This window comes from Grammomys surdaster, unplaced genomic scaffold (assembly GCF_004785775.1).
Source record: "Grammomys surdaster isolate TR1022 unplaced genomic scaffold, NIH_TR_1.0 63, whole genome shotgun sequence".
NCBI lineage: Eukaryota > Metazoa > Chordata > Mammalia > Rodentia > Muridae > Grammomys > Grammomys surdaster.
Genome location: NW_021604565.1, coordinates 3,382,545 through 3,406,773, shown reverse-complemented (window position 1 = coordinate 3,406,773; position 24,229 = coordinate 3,382,545). Strand labels below are relative to the sequence as shown.

The 24,229-nt window shown below is 38.4% G+C and overlaps 1 pseudogene; it reads right to left on the bottom strand.

The window, feature by feature from the left end:
- Nucleotides 1-8,500: 8,500 nt before the first annotated feature.
- On the bottom strand, nucleotides 8,501-9,347 carry LOC114621783 (annotated as a pseudogene).
- Nucleotides 9,348-24,229: the final 14,882 nt, after the last annotated feature.

Below are 24,229 nucleotides of genomic sequence, written 5' to 3'. Positions count from 1 at the left end.
AGGACATATGCTCAACTATGTTCATAGCAGCCTTATTTATAATAGCCAGGAGCTGGAAAGAACCCAGATGTCCTTCAACTGAGGAATGGATTCAAAAAATGTGGTATATTTACACAATGGAGTATTACTCAGCTATTAAAAACAATGAATTCGAGAGGTTCCTAGGTAAATGGATGGAACTAGAAATTATCATCCTGAGTGAGGTAAGCCAATCACAAAAGAAGACACATGGTATTCACTCACTGATAATTGGATATTAGCCTAGAACCTTGAAATGCCCAAGATGCAACTCACAGGCCACATGAAGCCCATAAAGAAGGAAGACCAAGTGAGGGTGATTCGGTCCTTCTTAGAAGGAGCAACAAAATACTCAAGGGAGCAAATATGGAGACAAAGTGAGGGACAGAAACTGAAGGAGGGGCCGTCTCAAGACCACCCCACCTGAGTATCTATCCCATGTGCAATCACCAAAGGTAGATGCTGATGTGGAAGACAGGAAGTGCATGCTGATAAGAGCCTGATATGGATATCTCCTCAGAGGCCTTCAAGAGTCAGACATATTCAGAGGCAGATGCTCACAACTAGCCATTGAACTGACCATGGGGTTCTCAATAGAGGAGTTAGAGTGAAGACTGAAGGAGCTGAAAGGGTTTGTGGCACCATGAGGAGAGCAACAATACCAACCAACCACAGCTCCCAGGGTCTAAACCACCAGACTGGGAGCACTTAGGGGGGGATCCAGGGCTTCAGCTGAATATGTAAAAGAGGAGGGCCCTGCTGGGCATAGGTGGAAGAAGAGAACCTTGACCTCATGAAGGCTGGATGCCCCAGGGGGTGGGAATTTTGAGGGTGGGGAGGTGGGAGTGGGGGGGGTGTAGATAGAGGTTACATCCACAGAGAAGAAGGAGGAGGGGCGAGGGGATTGGGGGTTCCGAGGGGGTGGTGGGGGATGGGGCAAGGGGACAACATAGGAAATGTAAATAAATCATCCAATTAAAAAAAAAAAAAGAAAAAAAAACAAATAAAAAAAAAAAAAAAAATTATTGTTTATTTTCAAAAAAAAAAAAAAAAAAAAAAACAAAAGAACGTTCTGGTAGTCCCAATAATTGAATTGATCTTTAATTAATTGAGAATTTCATATAATGTTTTTTAATCATATTCACCCCCTCTCCCAAATATCCTCAGATCTAAAGCTCATTTTTTACTCATCTAACTTTATGTTCTCATTAAAAGATCAAGGTCAATTTGTACTGTCCATATACTCTTGGATAGATGTCCATTCACTCGGTCAGTGTTGTCATACCAGGGGTAGCAGGAGTCTCACTCTTAAAGAGAGCCTACTTTCCCCTCTCCCAGCAGCTTTTAAGTTGTAACTTTTCAGATTGGTGTGGGGACTTGTGTGTCCTTGACCATGCTGAATTTGTTTCTGGTTTGAATTTGAGAAGGTCTTCTACATTTTACCACAACCACTGTGTATTCATACGCACATTTGGGTGGTTGTGCCTGGAGGACACTGATTCCATATTGTTATCTACCACTTCTGGACTTTCAATCTTTCCACCTTCTTTTCCATTTTTCCTTGATGCTTGGGAGACTTGCTTATAATTAGATAACCCAATACAGGATGGGAATTCTGTAGTCCCTTGTTCTCTGCATCTGGACCAGCTGTTGTTCTCTGTGATCATCATTATGTGCTATTAAAAAAAAAAAACTTCCCTGATTATGGCTACATTGTGAGAATGCAAGCTATATAAATTCTCCATATTCTTAGCTTCTCCTTAAAGCTGGGTTGGCTGAGCAAGAAGCAGTCCATGAAATAAGTCTTCAAACAGTACTAAGTATGTGTGTCTTTCTTTTTGAAAGCATTGCTTGTCATTTGCTCAAATCTCTGTGTCTTTTTGATCATGAGAGGGACTGTGAACTGTAGACTTGAGAAACAACTACAGGGATGAGAATTCCTAGAGTGGGGACCCTTGATATGTTTTCATTTAGAAAATGAATACTTCAAGGGGAAAGGAGAGGATTCCCTGTTAATACAGAAAGATGAGGTTCGTGTGGGAAATTGTTAGCTCCATGGCTGGTTTGAAGATAAAGTAGATGTGAGATATATTCAATAGAAATGTTGGAGAAACAAATAATTCCATTTATGAAATCTCTTAAATAACTCTTCATCTTTTCAGGTAGGAGATTTAGAAAACAATAGGCAAAAACGTGGTGAGTAAAAAAAGGGCAAACTTGTAACCTCAACACTTGGAGATTAACACAAGATAATAAAAAAGTTCATGGCCAGTAGTAGTTTCTCCTATACTGTCTATAATCTCTCCAGCCAAGGGTGATTGGATAGTTTTATAGTATCTGACAGGATTTCCCTCATATTGAGTGGAACTTAAGATTGTTAAGCAGCTGTTGGTTACCTCCAAGATGTGTCATTGTACCATTGGGGATGCCATTTCAAATCAGTAATTTTGTGGTTGACAGGCTTAACAATTAGGTGGGACTTCCAATTATTCTCTCTTTTAAATTTAAGCTTGCATAAATATTCCTATACTATGAAAGTTGGAGTCAGCACCAGCTTGATATCTCCAGGTCCTGTGTCACCAGGTGATGTCATCATAAATAGAATCTTATCTTCAAATTCTTTATGGCAACCAGGGGCAATGGCAATGGCCTATGCCATTTTTCTAGATCAATGAACTATATTCTAAACAATTATAATACCACAGATAAGTGTTGCTTTTACTCCTCATCAAAAATAAAAGGAGGAAGAGGAGAAGGAGCAGAAGGAAAAGGAGGAGGAGGAGGAGGAGGAGAAGGAGAAGGAGAAGGAGAAGGAGAAGAGCTTCTTTTTGCATCAGATGGAGGTTTCATGGTCATAATGTAGAGAAAACATGGCTGATATACGCAGCTCCATTTTGTTCATCTACAAAGCAACCTCACACCTAAAGCTCAGGGAACTTCATAGGAAAGGGGTTGGAAAGGTTGTATGAGCCAGTGCCATAGTGTCTTCTAGACAAGACAGAAATTCTGTACCTATCATATCACAATGGCATGGTTGTCTGACTAAGACCTACAAAATGACAATAACAGTCAAAGGCAGTAGGGATAAAGTTCCTAAAGCTCATCTCTAGATGAGCACTATAAGCAATCAGTGGCTTCTAAAGGTGGAAAAATCAGTTTCTCCAGGATTTGTGTATATATATATATATATATATAGATAGATAGATAGATAGATAGATATAGATATAGATATAGATATAGATATAGATATAGATATAGATATAGATATAGATATAGATATACACACACACATAGGTGTGTATATACGTAGAATAATTTTAGAAGAAATCAAAAATTGAAAAAGTGGATATAAAGCAGAGGTGGTAGGAATGGGGAGTAATGGAATAAAGTAAATATTATAGTGTACTCATGTATGAAATTAATAAACAAATCATTTAAAATGAGTTCAAAGCCAGCTTAGGCTAACAAGGCTACAGACAAGCATGGGCTGCAGAGTGAAATTCTCACCTAAATAAAAAAAGAAATGCATTTAGGCAAAGAGATAATAGTGCAGAGATGCACTTGATAAGGATGTGATCATTAGTTTGTTCTTGATATAGATTCCCTGAGGCAAAGGGTCTATTTAGACTCTAAATTTCAGACATACAATAGAATTGCCAAACAAGAGTTTTGGTGAATAAAACAGAATGTTTACACTAAAGATACAGAGCATTTTTAGCAGTTAAGATCTTGTAATTGAATGAAAAGTAGGAGCTTAAATTGAGAAACAAAGGCTTTATTTATTTATTTATTTATTTACTTTTCAGAATTTGGTGATTCAGTTTTTGTAGTATGAAGCAATAGTGGAGTCTTAGCGAACTGGAAAATGTTTGTGGTAACTGAAACAATTTATTATGTTATATTTACAATATGATTCTATTTTTCTCCAGAATATCAATACAAATATAAACTCCCACAATAACACTCTAAATTATTAATAAAGAACCATAAAATTTTACAACTAAAAGATTAGAAAGTAGGAATTCTGGTCTAAGTATTTTTTTTTTCATATTGGGACTAGTAAAAACACCTTGAGTATGGGAGCAAAAAGCAGTTTTTGTAGCTATGTATAATTAGGTACTTCTATCGTTATAAGAACTACTTCTCAGTAAATTATATAAATATGTATGCATTTCTATTAACAAAACAAGCTATTGTAATAATCATCACAAAGATTATCTACTATGCTGACTACACACAGATCCTCAGAAAGCTTTTCACTCCCCCTCCCCCCGCACAAACAAAAGGGTATCTGTAGGTAAAGAAACTAAACCCTACTGAAGTTAACTATAAAATGTGAAGTTTACATTCACAGAAGTACCTGGATTCAAAAGCCACCTACTACACTTAAATCATATCTTATCAATGGCCCCCATGTGTGTCAGAGTAGTTGCGACTGAGATTTTTGTTCTCAAGTCTACAGAACAGTATAAAAATTTCACTGTGCTTCTTTCTTGTTTGACTAGGCAGGTGTCCATCAAGAGATGACTAAAGAAACTGTGTTGTATAAAGTGGAGTCTTGTTCATCTACAATGAAGAATGAAGTCATGATTTTTGCAGGACAACAGAGGGGTCTGGAGATCCACCATGTTAAGTGAAGAAGGCTAGTGCATGCAGTGAAGGGTAATGGATGGATATGGTCACCTGTGCACAGTGCATGGGTGCTGCTGTGAATCCTGTCTCTTAATGCTATGAATGTATGCTAATGAATTTTATAAACACATTGAAGCATGTCTTAATGAAATTGCTAAAATTCACAGCAAATTACATTTGAAGTAGGTAGACCTTTTTAACAATGTTACAGTCAGACCAGAGTCTGACATCTTCATTTGGCTGAAAGGAAGTAACTGGCAGCAAAGCATTCTACAAAACTGCACAGTAGTCTGTAAAAACCAGTGTGAAGGAAAATATTTCAGAAAAACAGTGGGCATTTGTTCCTTTTTTTTTCTGTGCTTGTCAGAAAATTATCATTTATCTCTTTGTTAATAGCCATTCTAAAAGATATGATATACATTATGGTTTTGATTTCATTTTCTTGATGATTGCTGGTCATAGGCATTTTTCATGGTCCTGTAAGCCATTTCTGGGAATACTTTTGATAGATGTTGTTGGACTGTAAGATCCAAAACCAGGGGACGCGCTCCCACAGAAACGCACACAGACAGGACTCCCTGCAATCACATGAGGTTTAATATGAAACATATGAAACGAGTGCACTAGGACTCTCTCTCTCTCTCTCTCTCTCTCTCTCTCTCTCTCTCTCTCTCTCGCAAGAGAGCCCCGAACAAGAGCTGAGTACAGTACTTATTTCATGAGGGCAAACCACAAAGTCTGACCTTTCCGGGTTTGGTCTCTAGGTGACTCAGATTATGACAAGGAGTGTCTTCTGTTTGCCCAGGTTTATTACGTTAAGGGCCCAGCTTCCTGATTCCTGGAATGTGTCTCTGTGCTCTGGGCCCTCCTTACTGGAAGGTGGGTTCCCTCCCCTATGGTCTGAGGGATGTTAATCGCCCTCTCCCTTCTTCCTCTGAATGTTAATCCAGCAAGTGTCCTTTGACTAAGGAATGTACTCCTCCCAGAATGCACCCCAGGACAGTGAATTCCAAGTTTAAACCAAGACCTGAATCCTAAGTTCAAACTGAGACCTGAAAGTCTTACATTTTTCTTACATTTAAATCTTACAATGTCAATTTAAGTCAGTTGCCATCTTAATTGTGTTATTATTATGCTGCTGACGTTTTGGAGGTTTTGTGCTTTGTGTCTTGTGGATAGTGACTACTTGCTAGCTACAGCTGGTAAATAATTTCTTCTTATCTCTTGCCTGTTTCTTCCCTTTGTTATTTGTTTCAGTTGCTAGACACACATTTTATGTAGTCCTATTTGTCTGCTCTTGTTTTTGTGTTTGGTATCTTGTCCAAAAATAAACTTTGGCATTTTAAACTCATAAAGCATTTCTTCTGAGCTTTCTTCTAGCAGTTAAAGCAATTCAGGTCTCCAATTTGTCTGATCTATTTTGAGGTGACATGTGTTCTTGCTCAGTAGAAGTATCTGGTTTCATTTTTCTGTATGTGACAGACAAGATTTCCAGGCTCTTCCCTGATGAGAATTTTCTTTAGTGTGTGGTTATGTCACCTTTGTCAAAAATCATAAATGTGTGTGTGTGTGTGTATTAATTTATCTAATAATACCTTTTATGTATAAATTCTTTACTAACACATATCTCACTTCCATTTTAGATTTATCTAAAACCATTCATTTTCAAGGCATTTTCTTTTCATCTATTATATTTTAGGTATATAACTCTAACTTTCAAGTTATGTAAACTACCTCACAGTTTAGGGAAAGGTACAACATACTCACATAATAATATCTATCTTTCATTTTTGCATGTTGGGAGGACTCTTGTTAATTGTCTTATTTCATCCCATTCAATATTTTCAAATGATCATCAATATTATTTTACTTGTTATTTATCTATTTATTCATTAGTAATAGAAAATATTGTATTTGTCCAAACATTAAACAATTTCAATCTACTTTTGAAATTCCATTTGTCTCTCAGATCTACAGTTACGTATTTCTTTTAATATCCCCTTTATTAGCATTGATTTTATATTTAGGTATATAAATAGTAATAAGAAAGAACCTTGGCCCTGTTTTATTACTGCCTAAAGGGAGAGCTGTGCCTTTTGCTCACATAGAGGCAAAGACAATTATATTAGATAATCATGTTATTAAGATTAATAGAAGCTAAGATCGGAAAGTAAAGAGGATGTGGTCTATATCTCCACTAGACTGTGTCATGGGCACATTGTTTGCTCAAAGCATCCTTAAATTCATGAGATTTGCTCTTCTTGTCTTTATTCTGCCTTTTACTCTCCTTTTCATGGCTTTCACAAGCCTTTTCATTTGAGGTACCCAAAGATGAGCTCTGATAAGTTATATTGCCTTGGTGTCCTCTCCTGTCACTTTGACATTGATTGACCCTATCAGCTCAGGGAAGTGGTAATACACTGCTTTAGTCTCACTTTTTTTCATTGTGTTTCTTGTGAGAAAAGAAAAGATATGACCCTCTTGATAAAATTTGAACTAGTGCAATGTGGACAAAATATAAAACTGGAGAGAAATATCTCCACATACCTTCATGGTTTTCATTTCTCATAAAGTTCCACATGTATTAACATAGGGATTTTACTCTATGTTCATGTGAATAATAGTCACTGTGTCTCTAGAGATGCTTATATATGACTTTCTAGGATATTTTATTTGAAAGTTCTGAATAAAATGGATTCTGACTTTTTTTTAAAAAAAGATCTTTTTCCTAACACTAATAGATCCATTTACATCCTAGGTCCATTCTAAATTTCATAGATTTTCAGCCCCATTTTCTGCCTGTGAAATTGTTACTTTTGAGATTTAACAATGTTTGTCTAGTAGCTTTGCATATTACAAAACCCACAGGACTTAAGTGTGATCTCAAAGTAATGGCTCACTTATTTGATAAATTGAATTTTTTTGGTCATTTTTGTCAAGCAATTAACAAAATTCTAGGAAGTTTCAAAGAAAAATAAACGGAGGTGATCCCAGACTAAAGGAGAGTGTGATAGGCCACCAATATCGCAGGAGGCAAACATTTGCTTGCCTCTCTGCATGTCCTCTCTGTTCCCCACTTGTAGCATTATTGATTTTTTTTTTTTTTTTTGCATTCTAATCCTAGGTTTATTCAACACAGTCGTTTCACTCTACTACGCAAGTACAAACACAACCTTATCTAAAATGCTACAAAGTTATAAAACTCAAAACAAATTTTATAGTACTGACTGTACAATAAAAGCCAAAAGAGGCAATGTACACATTGCCAAGGTTAACCTGCAACATCACCATGAATGGCAGGTGACAATGGGGATGGGGTAGGTTTCATGAGGACCCTGTAGAACTGGCTCACCAATTTTAGAAAGTAACAGACCTGGGGGCAGAAAAGATAACCATGTATGGAGGAATCCTTCAAAGGTTTTAACCCTAGATGGTGAAGAGTACTAAGCAGGGAGCATGGTCAGGCCTACAGAAGAGCAGCTTGGTCTTCTCCACAGGTGTGGCACAGCAACAGCAAGGGCTTGACCAGGTTGTCTGACTGGTCCTAGTTCATCTGTGGAAAATGGTGTGCTGCCACATGTCCGACTGGCTCTGCTACCAAACAGACTGTCAAGAACTGAAGGGGTTGAACTTTCTAGCCAGAAAACTACAGGGTACCTCTATGGTGACAGTCCTGAATCAACAGTGCCTCTACAAGCAAGAATATTACTGCAGAGGAAATATCTCAACTGCTGCCTTCAAAGCCTACCCTGATAAGGGATTCTTCCCTACAGATCCTCATTGGCTAGACAAAAGGACAAAACTGAGTCTGGGGAACATAAGTTACAGAGGTACGAATCAATGTCCCTGCTTATCGGGAGGAGTTGGAGCTGGATTGGCTCCTGTGGCAGCAGCGGCCAGGAGATCAATACCTCCTTCACACAGGGGACCTGTGTCATGGGGATCGAGACCTTCTCCTCATCCGTGGGGGTGACCTACGCCACACAGGAGGTGGCAGAAGCATTCTCCTGGGTGGGCTGAATCGCCGAGGTGGTGGCCGAGGCCATGGTGCCAACACAGCAGTAGCAGTGATCTCTTGGTCATTAATTTGTCCTCTATCCATGTGTTTCAGGGCCTTCTCTGCTTCATCTGGATTCTCAAACTCCACGTATGCATAGCCTTTGGAGAGATGAGGGTGCATCCTTTCTACAGGCATGTCGATAATTTTAATTTTCCCGTAAGTAGAAAATATTTCCATAATATGATCCTTGGTCACATTCCTGGTGAGCCTACCAATGTGCACTTTGGTGAGTTTAGGTGAAGGACTCCACCTTTTCCTCTATTTCATCTCTTTTAGGTGGTTTGGATTTGGACCGGGACTGCCACCTGTCGTCATGCCTGCGCCGAGAAGGGCTAGGGGAGCCGGAAAAACTGCTAGAACTGGAACTCCGGGATGTGCTGGAGCTTCCCGAGCAGCTGGACGCAGAGGACGAGCTGGTGCCACTGCTTGAGCCTGTGCTGATGCTTGGAGCACGAGCTGGAGGTCGAGCTGGACCTAGACCTGGTGCTGCTGCTTCCGCTTGAAGGACCCGTCTCTTCCGAGTCTTATCTCTGCTACGGTCCTTCTCACCTGACTCTTTAGTGGCCCCTTTATCTTTAGATCGATCCTTGGACTTCTCATCAGAGTGGTCCTTGTGTTTGGTAGGAGAAGGAGCCATCTTCTCAAGGCCGCCACCTCCTCCCGCTCTTCTTAGACCTGGACGCCAGCGCAACCAGCATTATTGATCTTAAGCCTAGTTGGAGAATATGCTTCATCTCAAGCTGTGGAAGAGTTCAGGCTTTAGGAGTATTCTGTCTGTGGGACTGCGTAAGGGTATTCTGGTTCATGGGTGGGCATGGGCCTAGAACCCTGAGACTCTACGTGAGAACCAGCGGGAGTTCGGCCGCGACCCCAGAACCTGGAGTCCTGACACACAGTCTCATCTCCATAGACCTACATTGTTCAGTCACGTAGGCCATTACAGCCCCTCCCAAAGTACACAGATAAAGGGCGTGACCACAGGCCTTAAGGATTTACATACTAATGAAGGCCAGAGGGTGGAGAAAATTAAGCATTCCTCCCCAGGTCCTCCCCCTTTCTCCATCCCTATTTAACTTGGGACTGCCCTGAGTTTTATAGGCACAGTTACAGATCCATCCACCATCCACCATGAAAATAAACTTTTCTGGAACCAAGGACTTCCTCGTGTCATTGGGACCTGCTGTCACCAAAGCCTCCAGCCACTGGAACTCTAGACCTCCTCCTGTACGTGGGATCAGCAGCATGGAACGCTTCCGTGACTCAACCACTGCTGTGGCCTCAATTTTTTACCCGCATTTGGAGCCCACACAGGGCACAAACACCCACGGACTTCAACAAAGGGGCCACCCCAGTCTGCTACAGAACGCAGCCGAGCTTCCCACCCTGCTTGTCCGGTGCTGTAAGGAATTGACTCAGTGAGGATTCCGTGCTTCTCTCATGCTGACTGAGCTGAATCTGCTTAATCTCTCACCTGGAGGACCTCTGTGTTCCAGCCATGAGGACTCACATGTTCAAACAAGCTGGCTAGGCTGCAGAGTCTGCTAAGCAAGTACATTAACCAAATTTCTCCCTCGGGTGCTGTCAGCACCTCTCTCTTCTCCCCCCCTTGTTTCTCTCGGCTGTGGGTTGGCTGATTATGCACACATGTGCCCCCGTCTCGGTCCTTTGGCAGTCTCTCAGCGGTCTGAGAGCCCAAGGGCTTGAGATCAGTCGGTCTCTGGCCGCCTCCGGGTGCAGGGATCCCCAATCCCTCTCATTTTTCTCAGCTGTGAGTTGTCCGGTCTTGAGCCCACATGACACCCCCCCCCCAATCTCTGTCCTCCCAAGGCCTCTCAGCAGTCTGAGAGCTCAAGGGCTTGAGACCAGTTGGTCTCTGGCCACCTTCTGGCCCGGGTCCAAGAGCTCTGCACCCCTGTGGAACCAGGCTGAGAATTCCCCATGCCGGGTGGGGCCCCGCCCACTTGCCCAGTGTTGCAGGGAATAAACTCAGCCAAGATCCTGGGCACACCTGCCATGCTGAACTACAATCCCAGCCTACCGCATCTTGGCAGACACACGGACCCACAATGCAACAGAGACTCATGCCCGAGTGTGCCCATGCATGGGCCTACATCATTCCCTACAGGTGGTAGAGGATTCAGGCAAAGCCAGCTCCAAGAGTACCCCCCGCTGATACCTGCCAAGAACCTCTCCATGAAACTGAGTAACTCCAGCCTAGTTCACAAACTAGGCAGGTCTCTCCCTCTCCTCCATGTGTTCTCCAGCTCAAAGGTAAGATGGTGGCTCCCTAGCCTCCACCTTGCCCATCCCCCAGCTCCACAGAGAGGGCTCCTTCACAGCAAACAGCTGTCTTTTAGGCCACAGCGCCTGCTGTGACCCTCATTCTAAGACTCTTTCCCTTGGTTGAGAGATTCCCCTTTCGTTTTGAGCTCTCAGGAGTGCCTACTTCAGTCTTCAGATAGCGCTGCCTGCTATCGTAGATTTCTTTCTCTCTTTCTCCCCACGTGTTCTCCAACTCAACAAGATGGTGGTGACTCCCAAATCTCTGCTCTCTGCCCCTCCCCCAGGGGTGAGCCTTTCATGCTCTGCCTGCTAGCTTCTCAGGAACACTGGCTCTAAACTCTAGTGCCCAGTGATTTTCCCCCAGGAGTCAGTCTTTCACAGGCTGCCTGCTAGCCTAGTGTAGACTTCACCCACTCCTCCGCCATTTGTGGCCAGTTACAGCCCAGCCAGCTTGCATGAAGCAACAGGGCTGGCTCCCTGCTTGATTCCTTACCCCTTCACCTCCTAGGTCATTTGCGGCCAGCTACAGCCCAGCTGACTTGCCTGAAAGCAGCGGGTCTGAGACCTGGTCTGCTTCCTTCGCCCCTGTGTACCTCAGAATTTCTTTTTCACAGCTAAAAACTCTGGGCTGAGCCTGGAGAAACTACTCGCCTCCTGTGAGCTTCTCCCAGGAGCTGCCGGCTATACTGCAGCTTCCACTTGTCTCCCCGCCATGGCTCAGTTTTACACAGCCTTTTACTCCTTCTGACTCTCCTATCAAACACCTATGTTTCTTGCTTTGAGCTTTTCTTCAAGGTTGGCCTTTTTCTTCTCTGCATTTAGGATTCCTAAGAAAAACAAATGAGAATACCCTGGCCTGTCTGCTAGAGCACCCAGCCACCATGAGGCAGGCTAGCCACCACATGGCAGAGCAGACCCCTCCCCTACTGCTTCTAAAGCCAACATTAATGCCTTTTCCCCCAACAGGAACACCTAAAACAACAGTGTTCATGCTTCTCAACCCAAATTGTTTTTGCTTTTTGTTTAAACATTTCTTTTTCTCCCTAACAGGAACACCTAAAACAACAGTGTTCATGCTTTTTCAACCCAAAACTTTTTCGATTTTGTTTAAATGTCTCCTTTTCTCTCTAACACACATGATATATTCCCAACATTTTCTTCAAATTTTTAAGACTTCTTCAAGGATCAAATGTCATTTAATCTACTTCCACAGGTCAAATCAATGATGCTGATCACTATTTTTCAAACCTTAATTAATAACTAGTTTCCTTTTCTTCCTCAGCCATCCAAAACAGACTCAAAGGTGCCTTCAAAGACTAAAATTTCCTCAAATACCTTTGCTTTTCTAGGATTTCAACGACACACCATGAAGTGCTTGCTCCCAAGTAGCCTAATGCTTTCTACACACCCTTTGCAGATATCCCCATGCTGGGGTCCTGCTTCCCTGTTGTGATTATCCTGCAAGTGCTCCCACAAGTCCAGCAGAGACAACACCACCTCCTGGAACCCACTTAGGATGCCAAACTGCTTCTTCCAGCCACACCATCTGACTGATGACCCAGACACACACACTGAGATCCAGAGACACATGCTCAACTCCAGACACATGCTGAGATCCAAAGACACATGCTACAGATGAACTTCTTTGCCAAAGTCAAATAGCTAAAGTTACATGTTAGTGAGGAAAACTTAATGTCTATCTAGATTAGTCAACTATTACTACCCTCAAACTGTACCACCTGTATTCAATTGACTCAATGATCCCTTGCCTTCCCACCCCCCCCCCAACTCTCCTTATCCTGTGACTTAATTGTGCTAACCCCTATGGCCTACATGGTGCTTCTTTTGGCTTCTGTGTCCTGTCCAGCAGGACATTAAACAGGGGTCCAGGGAGGTCACCTGAAAGAGGGGGGGGAGCAGGCAAAGATGAAAGGAATGACGACCTGTCTATAATGTGATCAGACCCTAATTTTTACTTTTGCACACACAGGTTATATATACAAAAAGGCAGGGTGTGGGGAAGGGGATGACAAAGGAGTATGGGTGTTCAGGGGGAGTACAGATATCTTCCAGAACAGAGTGTCAGCTGGGTGACGGTTCAGGGGACAGACCACTATGACTCTGCCTATGATTCACTTGTCTTTATCTAAGTTGGTACTATCCACCAAGGTTACCCATCTACAAGGCCTTATGACTAGGCTTGGCAGCCTTCCAGCAAAGCTGTCTGTTTATAATAACTCCCAGCTATCTGTTTCAGTGTTTTTCCACAGAGATCCAAGACTTGGTGCTAGCAGGCATGTATGTCAGGCCTATTGCTGATTTTAGGCCTATGGTTGATTTTAGGCCTTCAGTGTATATGCAGGGCTTCTCCTGACAATTCCCCCTCTCTCTCCAAATATAGAAGGACCATAGAAATTCCAATCTTGCAAAGGTGGGGATAGATGCCTGACCTCCAGTAATTAATGGAGACCTTGTAATGGCTCTGGTCCTCCTGTCGTTGTTCAGTGAGTCATGAGCCATACCCATCCCGATGTCTTTTTCCTGGAGAGGGGATACTTTTGACATCAACCCCTATGTAGTCAGGCTTGTCCCTCAGGGAACCCAGGAAGATATTTTTAATTATATTCCCTTGCAGTGCTTAGTCTCACAGCCTAAGCAAGAATTTAGATCACCAGTCAGAGGGGTTCTGGGTGGCCCCTCTCTGCTTGGTCTAGGGGCAGGAGTCCCCTCTTTTAGGTTGAGTGGAGATGGGTTTTGGGAACACGCTGGATAGAGTAACAACCTCATCTTGAGTCTCGTGGTCCTCCATAGCTATCTTATGATAATGTATCTGAATAGGTTTTGCTATCAAATCATCTATCTATTGTTTCACAAAATTAGTAAGCCTATTTAAGGCCCAGGGAGAAAAAGAAATAAACAGAAGTAAACCAATTAATGATCCCAAAATTGTAGGAAGTAGGGGTGACAACCATGGAGAGGTTGAAAACCAATTCTTGTACCAGCTCTCATCTTTCTCTGTCTCTGTCTTTTCTCAAGGCTTTCCCTGATCTTTTTCATGCTCTCCTTAACCATCCCTGTCTTGTCTATGTAAAAACAACATTCTTCTTTGAGGGTTGTACACAGTCAAGAGATGTACACAATCTTTTCTATTGTAAAAGGGTAAATCAAGTCCAATAAAGTCCTTTGCAATTTTTGAATATCACTTCAGACACCAAAACGAGGGATTTCTTTAGATTATTGATGTCCATCTCTAGCTGTTTGATGTCCTTTTCAATGTCCCATCGAAGGTCTGAGTAGTATAAGTCTGGAGGCCAGCATCAGGATTAGAACTTCCAACAGCAAACACCTTGGGTGATTCATTTTTACCTCAAAAGGAAAAAGAAGGGAGTTCTCAGGGAGATTTCTCTTCCCTAGATGTCAATTGTTATTCATCTTAATTATAATTGGGCCTGGCCTTGTGGGGTTATCTATTTATTTCATTAATTTTTTTGGCTGCCATTTAGCTGTGCCTTCTCTGGTATCAAATGATCTTATCAATCCTTGGCCCCATGTGAGAACTGGGTCTGGGCCATTCCATTTAAAGGTAAGAAGGTCCTTCCACAGAACTGTGGCACAGTTTTAGTTGGTCTCAGCATGCCAGAGGCAGTCAGTAGCAGGTTTACCTTGAGCTTTCAGATTTAGAGAACTCAGAACAAACAAGGCATGATGGAGAGTATTCCTGGGAGACTACTTCTGCGGGTGTAGCTCCCCCTCTTTTGTTTTTAAAAGCCATTTTTTTAGAGTTCTTAGTAAAACCAAGGCAGAAGTGCCAGCAGCCGCTTCTCCCACACTCAGAGAGTCATGAAGACGCTATTTCAAAGTTCCACAATATCTGTTTTATAATATCTTGTCCTTCAGGATTATAAGAAATTTCAGTAACATGAGTAATACCAAATTGTCAACAAAACATCTCAAATGTCTGACTGTAACAGTCAGTTTTGTTTATTTTAATCTGATATGGAACACCAAGTATAAAAAGATAATATAGGCGATAACTAATTGTACTTTTGATTGTTTCTCCTGTTAAAGTAATTGTAACTAGAAATCTTAAAAAGGTGTTAAATTATATATATATATATATATTTAAAATAAAAACTGAGTAACATCTACTTACCATAATTGATTAAATATAAGTCCTCAAGTATTAACACTATTATTAAAAAAATTGAGGACACTAAAAACAAATTTTATGTAATTTGACTTATATACTCTCTAAAATATCAAATTGTTGTCTCAAGCTATTATTATTAAACATAGATCAACAAAAATGTACTATCTTGTGATGATGTTATATAATAGATGAATTTTTAAATCTTAATGATGATCTTATAAATATTTTTAAAATTATACCTATGGTTATTAAGCTCTTTTTATAACAAGACTGTTACTAGGTTCCTTTCTGATAGTCTAAACTGTAATAAGAATTGTGTCAGTCTCTCAGTTAATTGTTTTTAGACAATAACCAGATATTTTTCACTCAGAGCATATTTTAAAAGGTTATAAAACAATTTGTCAAAGATTATTAAAAAGGAACCAACAATTTAGTATAGGTGTTAGGATGGAAAACAAAATGCTGTCTGGGCTTATCTACACAAATCGTTACTGATAACCCAGTTATAGTTCTAAGCCCACAGTGAATCTGTAAAGCCACACAGGTAATGGATGTTTAGGCACACAATCACTTCCAACAAATATGTATATGAACATTCTTCATTATAAACCTTTATTTCAATTTAATTTTTGGTATAAACTTGTAGCGAACTTTGTAACGTGTGATCATATATTTTAAAAAATATGTGAATATTGAGGACAAAAGGAGAAGAGGGCAAACGTTATGGAGATTAAGCAGAACTCTTTGTCTTTTTCCACTTAAGATAGTATATAAAATAGAACCTTTTTTCCTTTCTCAAAAAAATATTCTTTGGTGTTTTTTCTTAAACAGCTTTCATAGGAAACTTTTTTATACTTAATAATAAACTCTTTTAACAACTTATTCAAGTGACCTCAGACTTGCAGGCATAAGTCAGAGCCCCATTTTTTTCCAAGACAAAACAAAAGCTGTTTAGGAAATCTTTGACTGTTTTTAGAATGAGGTGCTAAGTGCCAAAAATCTGTAGTTTCTAGTCTCAAGGATCACAAAAGGCAGATCAGCTACAGTGGCACAGCAATCTAGATAGACAAACTTTATTATATAGTAACCCCAATGTAAAGAGCAAAATTGCATGACCAATTGTTTTTGTAAGGTCTGTAATCTATCTGATATACAAATTTGTTATGTCATTTTCCTGGGGTCCAGGCAATCTAGTATGAGCTCTTAAATGATACATGGTTTTTAAATTGAGCTGTATTTGTAAAATTTGAAAATTAGCAATATCTAAAAAGGAACAATTTTAAGCAATTATAAACCATGAGCTATATCCTGGTTATGAGTATACCAATTAAAAGCTTAATTTTTGTATTTTAAAGAGTGTCTACAGCACATAGTTCAATTATTTGTACTGAAGTGGGGGAACTCAAGAGAGTAAACATGTAATCTAATTATATGTATTGTCTTCTCTTTAAATGAGCTGTCTATTAATACACTAGAGACACCTTTTATGAGCTTTATGTATAAATTCATAAGGAATATAAAAGCATATAGAGGGGAAAATCTGTAGTAAATTGATCATGTATTAGGTCAAATATCAGTATTCTTTAAAAACCAATTATATTATTGTTTGGAATGAGGAGTATTTCATTAAGTTCTTTCATAAGATACCTTTGTGGTCTTGATCTACAATTTTGTATTAACACAGCAACAACTTCAAAACAGGATGTCATAACTTCTTTTGGAAACAAAGAAATATAAATCTATATTAATAATCCTTTTTTTAATCAAAGGACTGTTATAAAACAGTCAACAACTAATTAATCCATATATCTACTAATAATTTCTTTTACTTTTTTGTAAAATTACTCTTCTTTTGTCAATTAATTGTTGATGGAAATTAAGGTTTGTATCTCTCTTGAGAATATTAAACAGAGGCTTAAATTCTTTTGTGGAGAGCTTAAAATAAGATTTTAGCCAATTAGCATCTCCCAGAAACTTTTGAAAATAATTTAAAATAAGTAAACTATCTTTGGGGTTGTGAACTTGTCTAAGACCCCCCATAATTAGACATCCAAATTCAAAATTCACATAGTTGGGATTGATCATAAGATGCCTTCTCTAACTAAACAGAGAAGGGGGAGATGCCAGAAGCCAGGACCCTCGCCCTTACCCTCACCCCCTACCTTTCCCCACCTGCACAATGTCCTCTGAAGCTTGGCAACTGCAAGATCCTGCTTAGCAACTGCAGATAGACTCAAAGCAGTGTACCATATCATCTTAAGAATAGCAGGGAGACCATAACTCAAGCAGTGTACCATATCTTCTGAAGAACAGCAGGTAGATCATAATTCAAGGCAGTGTACCGTATAGACCATGACATGTTTCAAGGCACAGGCCAAGAAGATTTTGTACTTTTCCACCACCTGGCCCCTCTTACCCCCTCCCCTTGTAAAACATGCTATAAAAAAGCATTTCATGTTCAAAAATAAATAAATTATTTATAAAAAAAAAATAAGTAAACTATCTTTTCTTATTCAAACTCTTTATGTCACAATTTATTTAGGAATATAGCTGATGTCTCACATATTAAAAAGATATGGTCTTTGGATGTTTTTAGAGCAACAAGTCCATCAGGACATTAAACAGGGGTCCAGGGAGGTCACCTGAAAGGGGTGGGGGGGAGAAACAGGCAAAGGCACAACAAAGTCATGACCTGTCTATAATCTGATCAGATCCTAATTTTTACTTTTGCACACACAGGTTATATACACAAAAAGGCAGGATGTGGGGAAGGGGATGTGTGAGTGTGTGTGTATGTGTGTGTATGTGTGTAAGAAAAGTAGCTGAGCAAGGCCAGAGAAGCAGGTTACAATCAGCCTTTTCTCATGGTCTCTGCTTCAGTTCCTGCCTCCAGGTTCCTGCCTTGAGTTCATGCCCTAGCTTCTCTTAATGAACCAGTTCTTGGAAGTATAGAATGAAGCTTTTTTTTTATCCCAAGTTGATTTTGGTCATGGTACTTACCACAGCAGAACTCAACTGAAGATATTCACCTCATATCTTAACCTGCACACAGCTTATGCTTTAAGAATTTCCAGTATTATTTATACACAAATACACATATGACTACACCCCCCACACACATACTCCTATGCAATTCAAATCTTAATCTATATTTTTCTTCTGTGGTATATTTTAATTAAAGGTAAATTCAAGCTCTTTTATTAAGATTTATGCTTTGTACATTATTTATCAACATTTAAAGTTAGCTGATTTGAAGAGTACTAGATACAAAGAGACATTAACTCTTGCTCCTAGTGACATTCAGACTGTCGGATAGGATTGTAAGGCAGAATTGTTTAAGTTTGTCGAAAAATAAAAATAGGCAAAGAATTCATAGCATGTATTAAAACCATTTTTTTCAAATAAATTAAATTCTATGTGGGCAGCATATTAGAGTTGGGTTATTATACTTAAAACAAGGAAGACACAGAGTATGTTAGGAATTTAGAAGTGGGAGATTTAGATGGAGTTAAGGGGAAGATAGGATCAAGTATATTGTATGAAAATCCCCCAAATTAATTAAATATTATCAAAAATTCTCCATGATACAAATTTAACTCTGAAAATATTAATAATATTCATCCTTATCCAACTTAGATCATAGAATTCTCCTTCATTTACTTGACATAATTCTGTGAAGCAGAGTTCTTTGATAATTTAAAAACACATTCATCTATACACTCATTTCATTTAGTTCTATTTTTGAATCAAAAGGCATGTAGTTCATTGTATTGATTCAATATCACATCTCATTAGACATTTGAATTCTTCCTCTATAAAAATGTCAATCTAGTCACAGTGTGACTAAATAGTTCATCAATTATTTTTATAACCAGTTCAAAGGCTTTTATAACAAATCATCAATTTTATGGTGTTCTAGTTTAAGATAGAGTAAGCTTCATCTTAAATATGAACTATTATGAATTCTTTAGCAGAAAAATAGTGAGAATCAGTAGATGCTCATATGAAAAATGAAAAATTACAGGCAAGTATATTTCTGTACCTTTACATTTCTCTATCAGCTATTTTTCATCTTCAAAAGAGAAATATTGTACTTATAACCTTTTATGATAGAAGTAAATTTGCATATATATTATGTTAATTTTTATTTGCTATGATTCTGGCTGTGGCATGCATCCTTTTGGCACCTTGACAAAATTAAGGAGACTGTATGACCATTTTTATACTTTCACTGAAAACATTTTATACTCATCTTTTTAAAAATTGAGCATTTTATATTAGAACAAAGAAGAATAAGATAACAGAAGGAAAAAATCTGTGAAAATTAGTACAAATGGATGATTAAAATCAGAAAAAATCCATAAGATAAACATTATAACATATAATAACAATTATAAACAGCATAACATAAACACTATTAAAGTTGGAAAATCTTGACGGATGGGAGGCAAAGTGAGATTTATCTCACAAAACTCATCTGTTGTTTTACAAAAATATGATTTAAAAAATATTATGAATATATGTTATACACGTCTAACATCCCACCACAATATTTGTAGCCAACCAACACTTCTGCAAACTAATGTGGTTTAAAAGTGAGTTTAAATGAGTTTCTTTTTCAAATACATCTTCTTATTTAGGTGTGGCAATGCTTGTCAGTAATTTGGGAAGATGTGGCAGAAAAATTATGAGTTTAATGCCAGGTGGGGCAAAATAACAAAACATTGCTTCTAAATAGAGAAATAGTCTGTATATTTGTAACTCTAAGACTTACCATATAATGATGGGGAAATTTTAATTTTTATGTATGATGCTGTGTCTATCAAAAAAAAATTGCACTGGGAAACAGACATGCACAGAGGACTTTGGTTTTGATGGTTGCAATAGGTAAGGAAAAAAAACCCAACTTCTCTGAGGTAATGGGGAAGGATAGGTAAAGTGCTGGGGTGACTTAGTGGAGAACAGTGAATGGAACTGGAACAGAAGCCACCGGCTCATGTGTCTTTTTTGCTAATCTGCATATCTGCACCTGTCATTCAAAATTAGTCACTCCCAATGGGACTGGGAGTGTATTTTGATGGTTATGGTTAAGTCCCCAAAGGTGACTCTCTGGTCCTTGAAACCAGAATATGCAGCATTGTTAAATTGTCAATAGGTTAAGGGAAGGTTAGTATTTAAAGTTTGTATAAAAACAAAAACTAACCAACCAACCAAACAACAACAACAACAACAACAACAAAACACTTGCAGAATGATTTGTAAAGCAAATGCCATAAGGAAAGGCAGATCAGGAGCTCACTGTCAGGGACTCACTTGAAATTAATTGAAGAAGAGAGAAAAGTAAAAGTCTCCTGGTCAGTCACCACATGAATCTCAGAATCTCTTCATCCTTCTTTCTACCTCTCTCTCTGTTTAATCATCTATCTATCTATCTATCTATCTATCTATCTATCTATCTATCTATCAAAAAATTTGGCAATCCATAGGAAAATAGTCTATCTCATTTGTAACATCCAAGTAATAAACATCCATAATAAACAAATATAGGAAATTAATATACCTAGATATATTATCAGTAGAAAAGTTGTTTGTAGTAGTATAAGTTCTATATACATAAATAAGTAAAAGTTATATACATCTTAGATATCAATATGCTCTTTATTATCTCCAAATAATGGGAAAAAGTTAAAGCAGTAAACATAAGAAATAAGAATTTACATGGTTTGGGGATTGGCTATTTGAGCTTCAGACAACACAACAATAAGTAAATGTATAATATACATTTGTAATCTAGCATATGAGGAAAAGCTTTACATATTTCTATTTTAATATATATACATATGTATATGTATATATATATATACATATACATGTACATACCTATGTGACTATATACCTGTGCATAAAATATATGTTAAAATAAATATTTATGTCTATATATATATTCTAAAATATCTATTATAATTTTATTTTCTTTCTCCTGATTACTAATATATTAATGTATAGTTTTGCAAATCAACCTGAATATCAATACCTCACTCTTTCCTTTCCTATATTCCTTCCTTTTTCCTAATCTTCATGTCCTTGTTTTGTCTTTAATTTTTTTTTCTTGATGCAGTGATTTGTTGTCTGGTCCTTGAATATGCTAAGCATGCATTCCATGTCTGGGCAACAAACAAAGTCTCTCAAATGGTAAAATTTCAGAAGTTTCCCCTCTTAGAAGAAAGCAGAGATGTTGTATTACATGTTTTTGCCCCCAACTGCTCCGAAAGTCAGCATTAGATTTAAATCTAACGCACAATAGCTATAGTACAGGTTGATTTATTTACTTGCTTTGCATCATTGGCTCTGAGCGGGGAGTGAAGCACAGGAAGGTGTAGGAGAATGAACACACCCATGGCACCTTTCCAAGTGTTTATAAAAAATAGTTGCACAAGAAACATGTTTTATTTTATTACCTAAAATTTTAATAGCCCAATTATGCATATAACTTTTATTCATTTATGTCAAATTCTCTCCAGGATAATTTATGTTGTATGATATTTCCTCTAAGAGCTTATATAGTTTCCTCTTGAATAATTCTAATTAATTTAAAAATACTGTCATTTAGAAAATGGAGTATGGTTAAGCTCAGCAAACATTTATTGGACATTATGATCTGTACTGTGCTGCATATAGAAATCGGAATGCTTGAGTTTTCCCTCTGATCGAGTTAAAACTCATCTAAGTGCAATGCTGTCCATTGAGAGTGTCATCTGCAAAGAGCTGGTAACTAAAGGATTCTGGGACAAGAAGGACTTAATACAAATTTTTTGCTTTGCACCTGAGTACTTCTTTGGTCTTTGTCAAAAAATGAACTCTTCTGCAGTTTTATTTTATTATGTATCATAGGATGACAATATTGACTTTATTGTGTTCATCTAGAATGCATAGTTGATGGAAGTAACAAGCTTATAATAGTACTAAGTTATATTGTTAGTAGTATTATTTATCACTGTGACTTGTAGAGGTTGGATGATTCAGGAGGGCTGGGGACTATATGGTAGAATGTGTTCTTGCAGAGATGATTCAGGACCTTGGAGGGAAAAAAACCTCTGATGAAAGCAGTGTGTAGAGAAAGCCAGGTTGAGGGAGGTGTCAGCAGCTGACAAAGACAAATGGATGTGATGTTACAATCTGTAAATGTCATCAGTTCTATACTACTAAACTGTAGAGTGTGAGGTAAGAGTGAAAGGGGGCTCTAAAGAGATAAGCAGAAACTGGATCAAGAAGAGAAGGTGCGTGTCTCTTACAGGGCGAGTTGACTTTATCTTGTAAGTGAAGGATACAAATTAAAATCATTTTTTAAAGGAAAAGAATTGGCCAGATTTAATTTTGCATAGATCTCTCTGTGATAGCAGCTTGAAAACATAACATGAGATAATGAAAATAGGCTGGAAATGCTGTAGAAAACAATAATGAATAATATAGCTGATGCCATTCTGTAAGAAGAGGGAATAATTTGCAGGCAGGACTGATAATTTTGAAATGTTACTTATTTTCTTATTTATTTTATGCTTTAAAATTTCAGAGGTAGAGAGAAAAATTAAATCCCTGGAGAAATAATTCTCAGGGAAATATCATAAGTGCAAATGTAAAATTGATAAAAATTCCTGATGGTAACACTTTTAGAAAAAGTCTTTGCCTATCTCATAACCATTACGATAATTTTGATATATTTAGTAAAAATCTTATTAACATACTCTGTGATGATTTATACGTAAAAGTAGACTTAATGTCATGAGTATCTCCCTTTCCATATTATAATAAAATTATTGGTAACATCAGCAGAAATCATAAGAAATGGTCTTATATTGCAGCTTATGTGTTTTGGAAAACTGGGTTCAATAACTGTTACAATAATCGACTTTCTGTGTTTAGAGCTCATGGCTGTCCATTGAAGTTCCTACACTGAGGACAAACTTTTTCCTGCTCCTTCTACCACGCCTTGCAAACTGACCAATATTGCATTGTTATCTTTAAATTTTATAAAATGAACATGTTATGTTCAATAAACATGCTACTTTTTATTTTATGGATAATATATGGTTCTTATTAAACTCACAGAGTATGTTTCCTGCACACTCAAGAATGAAATACACTAAAGTTCAGGTCCTGCTTGGTGCATGCTTGCACAAGGCATTTGAGGTTTTGTCTACTGCAGATTTTCCTCCATAATGTTCATCCTGAGATTAGAATAGAAAGTAAAATTATAACCACAGTCCACAGTGATTGATAGCTGCATGTAAGTATTGTTTCTGAGAATGACAAAATGATACTTTGGGCTATTAAAAGAACTGCCTGAAGTTCAGGTGCAGGTGAACACAGTCCTAGGTCAGGGTCAGATAAAAGTGACAAAGCTATCAAAGCTCGGGAGCATGTCAACTGCTTATTTATGGTGGGAGCTTTTCAGGATCAAGCCTGACTTTTAAAGATAAAGACATACAGACACCTGTAAGGCTTTTAGCCTGTTTGTTGGGGCAGCCCCTCGGGTACTCTTCTAGCTCCACCTGGCCTTCCTGCCTGGTTATGGTTCTAAACAGAACCATACCCTCCCATATCAGTTCCTCTACCCCAGCTCTTTAGTTACAAAACCATATTCCTTTCTCATACAAAAGAGCTATTAGCATAGAGGAGGAGGATCCAGGCTTCCTCATTCTGAGCCAGGACTTCCTTCAATCCTTCTCTTGCAGTGGCCTTTTGGCCTGAGGGAAAGCACTGTGACCTTTCATGACCTCTCCCTTGTTAGCTGGCTTTTAAAAGATAATCTCAAGGAATCCTCTTTTTACACAAGTGCCATACATTTACATAGTCTGCCAGCACTCCTGCTGCTAGCATAGTAATTAACACTTGAGAATGCAGGGATACACTTTCACACTTGATACAATGAACTGGGGTAGGATACTCCAACACTTTCTGAGTATCACTGTTAATCTTGCCAGTTTTTTCTTGAAACAGTCTACTTAGTGGACTTTAGCAGTTATCTCAATTTTTGAGAGTTATGTCTATGTACAAAGACCAAGTATAATACTTGGAATATTAAGTAC